Raw genomic sequence first — 4563 nt, forward strand, 5'->3', positions numbered from 1 at the left:
TTTAGTGTAATAGAAATAATAATAGTAGTGTGAAAACATTAAAAATAATTAAAAGGGTAATTTTTATACTATTTATATTGTTTTAGAAAAAAATCAAGTTTGAAGAAATATAAAAAAATTACTTATGTATAAAATATAATTATGTATAAAATTATACGTAATTGTGTATGAGCAATTTTTTTATATTTTTCCAAACTTGTTCTTTTTAAAACGAACAATGCGAAAATTATCTCTTTTATTATTTTTTATATTTTCACATTACTATTATTATTTCTATTATTACACTAAAAAGTAATTTTATAAAAGAAAGAAGAATGTATGAACATGTATGGACATATTTCATATATATGATTATGTATGTTTATGAATATTTTTATACCGCCATAAAATGTACATTAACTAATAAACAAGCATAAAGAGATGTTTGATTAATAAATTATTTAATATGTGTGTCTGAAATATATAATATACATTTCGACTCACGGAGCTTTCATCAGTATGATAATCGTAAAACCTTCCAGTGTATAAAACTATAATTGACAATAATCGGATTATGACGGATCGTTCATAAAGACGATCACATTCCATAACTCATCGGCGTCTTTGAATATACTTCTAACATATTATATATCCACAATAATTGTGGTCAAGATGTAAAATTTCTGTAACTATTGTATAATCCTCGTTAGACGGCGAGAATCGACATTAAGTCCGGTGACATTAATATTATAATAGTCAAGATGTAAAAAATGGTGTGAAATGAAACCTATATTTTTAATAAAAAAATAAGAAGTCTGGCGTTATTTAAAGCTGTTATTGACGAGTTCCCAAGATGACTGCCAGTCAGGTTTATACACCAGAATGTAAGATTTTACGATTATTACTGATGAAAGCTCTGTGAATCGAAACGTATATTATATATATTTTTCAAGATACATATTAAACAATTAATCAAATTTCTCTTTGCTCGTTTATTAGTCGTTTTTAAGATACTGTTTTGCAAACATTCGAGCAATATTATGCTTATTTATTTAATATTTATGTTTATACATATTCATGCATAAAAAATTTTTTACCGCGTTATTATAATATATATGATTATACAATATACAAAAAATTTTTTATGGAGTACTTACGAAAAAGACATTTCGGAAGATAAAATACTTGTTCTCTATTATTATCAGTGTTATTAAAATCACATTTGACATTTCCTGTCTTTAAGAATAAACATTATTGGCAATATGAAAGAAAATTAGAACTTTCCAGTGTCAAAATAATAGGTAGAGATCAATTTTCCAAAAGAGATCAATAAGTACCTCCAGATTTCCTTATATGTAAAATTGCAAAAAATCATCAAAAAAAGATATTAAACGATTACATATTTGGAAACTCACAGTTTTTTATTCATTTACATTAAATTTTTTATAAATACAAAAACAATAATAAATTTTTGTACTACTTTCACAACGCTCTAAAATTAAGAAAGGATTTTCTCCGCTTGTACTTCGAAATAGGTTGCTCTCATTTGATTTCTCGAGAAAAATTCTCGGATGGTTCTATAACAAAATGGAAAATGCGCGGTGAAATAGCGTTGCGGTTTTTTTTTTAATAGAAGTGATACTTTTATATATAATCAGTTCTACACGCCAGTTAGAACAAAATGATTTTCATCTCACTGGCACGTACGCGATTCATAATAATTATAAATAATAATTAATATTAATAAAATTATACTATTAATAATGAAAATGGTACAATAATAATGATAATAGTAAGTAGTAATATAGTCAAATAATAATAATTTTAGATATCTTATATATATGCTAACAATAATGACGTCGTTATGCTTTTCTTCTCATCGTCAATGAAATACTTAATAATTTATACTCTCACTTCATTATTCCGCGCGGCTTATACTCGCCATAATAATTGCATTAGAGAACTATTAAAATTCCCCACTAAAATTAAAAAAAAAGAAATTAAAATCAAAAGGTTTTGAAATTTTTAGAATTAATCTAAACGTGAATGAATTAACAATCCTTCCTGCGTTATAGCTCCAAATTCTAGCTTCAAAATTTACTGTGATAACATATCTCATATTACCCTGTTAGAAAAACCAAGTAGAAACCCATATGGAAAATTCATATGAAATTTCATATCCCATGAGGATTTGAGTAAAGAATCTAGGTCCTACGTAAATTCCTATATAAGAAACCATGTTGATTCCTACGTGAGTCTCCACGTAATGTAAATATCCATTGAAATGGATTGGATTCCTAAAGTTCGCGGCTTAAATATTATAGCAAAAAAGTTTTCAAAAAATTAAATTAAAAAATTATAAAAAAAGCGTATAAAAATTATATAAATTACAACCAATAGGAAATAAATGCCCATAATGGTCGAAGCTGGATTCAATGCTTTCAATAATTCCATGTGAATTTGTATATACATTTCATAATATATATATTATGAAATTCTTCCGAACTTTTTAAAACGCAGCAGAACTACTGTATCACAATTATGCTCAATAGACATCTATTAAAGAGATCTGAATATGCTGAAAATCTGTAAATAAATTTATTTATTGCAAAAAATATTACCTCGGCCGAGAGTCAAATTCGGATTCCGTGCGAGCGTCCAAAAGGCCTAGCACATAAAAATATTGAAAACGTAAGACTTAAGCAAATTAATAAAAAATTAAGGAAATTAACATATCAGATTCACTACTGCTCACGTTATAATTTTACGGTCTGTACTATAATTGGTTGATTAAATTAAATCTTATGCCTCAAATCTTTCTTTGTGTCGTGGTCTTAAGCCTTTAGACCATCAAGGTCTTAGCAATATTCTTCGCAATAATCAGTTTATGTGTAGAAACAAACGTCTTTTTTATGTGACGTAATATAAACAATAAGAATTTTATTGGAAATTTAATTGCGATAGTTCTGCTTCTTTCTGTTTTAAAAAATCCGAAAAAATTTTGATGCGCAATTCAAATGATTACAAATATGATATATATGTATGTACACTCGTGGAGGGGTGGGGGGGGGGGCAGAACAGTTGCAACACTTTTTTTCAAAGGGTTTCGGAATACGATCTGCTCACTGAGCGATTGGTTCTTAAGCCGGTGGCACACAATGCTTGTTTTCTTGTTGGATTACTAGCTAGAATAAATTCTTGCCGCTGTATTGGCTACGATGCTGATACTGTTAATATCGCAGCCAATACAATGGCAAGGTGTATCTAATCCAGCTAGGAATCTAGCAGGAAAACAAACATCGTGTGCTGCAGACTTTATGATTTATAAGTAAGAACCAATCACTTGGTGAGCCGACTGCATTCAAAATCTGATTGAAAAAAAGTGTTGCAATCGGTACGTCCACGACTCTCTCTCTCTCTCTCTCTCTCTCTCTCGCTCTCTCTCTCGCCCCTCCCTCTCACCCCCTCTCCCCATCTCACTTTCTCCGTCTCTCCCTCCCTCTCTTTTTTCCTCCGTTGTGCGCGCGCGCGCGCGCGCGTGTGTGTGTATATGCATATATAGCATACATATATAAATTCACAAGGAATTATATTATTTAAAACATTACAGATCCAACTTCAACTGTTTGGGTTTTTATTCCCTATTGCTTGTTTCTACATGTACTAATAAGATTCTTATTATTTATACACAAATTACCATATTTTCATACCTACTATGTGGATTTCCATATGGTTCTTTATAGGGATGCACCGGATATCCGGAAAATATTCGATATCCAATATTATCTGGCACTTTTATTATCCAATCGGATAGCCGGATATCATTAGTATTCAAAGAGGTTATATATATAGAGTAAGTAAGGCATAAGGGCCTTGTAAGTGGAAATGTTAGACAGTAGAAAAGGAAAGAATACGGGATGGCCATCTTTATCTTTGTCTAAAGTTGTGCCGCGCATAGAATTTTGAAAGCTGAGAGGCGGCATCGATACATTGCTCTCCTGAAATCTCCCCATTTTGTGGTGAAAATCAACAGCGCATGCGCAATTAAACAAGGTTGCTAATGATCTGTTTGAGGTTGCTCATTTTCTGTTTCTTTCTATTCACTCACGCATTCTTAGCTGGCAATCCTATTGTATATATGTATACAACCTCTTTGTTAATATCCGGGAATATATCTGGTCGAAAAACTTCATATCATTAAATTATTAATTTTTTCTTATACAAATGTTCTAGATATAAATATGCATATTCATGATGCTATAACATCTTATACATTGTTGAAAAATTACAATCTTTTTCCCTATAGGTTTTTTTTTTAGAAGATACTCTCTCGGAATCCGGTTGGATATCCGATTTGATACCAGATATCCAATATCCGGTATCCAGTAATTTTATGTGATGCATCCCTAGTTCTTTATATACCATGTGGATTTCCATATGATCTTTCACATATCATATGGAAATATAGATCTCCGTATTGATTTTTGTATACCATTTCCATATGCATTTTCATTCACCACAAGGATTTCCATATAGATTTTGAATAGCCTATATGGATCTTCACAGGTTTCTATGAGAATCTAT

Source organism: Trachymyrmex septentrionalis, unplaced genomic scaffold (assembly GCF_001594115.1).
Source record: "Trachymyrmex septentrionalis isolate Tsep2-gDNA-1 unplaced genomic scaffold, Tsep1.0 scaffold241, whole genome shotgun sequence".
NCBI classification, from domain to species: domain Eukaryota; kingdom Metazoa; phylum Arthropoda; class Insecta; order Hymenoptera; family Formicidae; genus Trachymyrmex; species Trachymyrmex septentrionalis.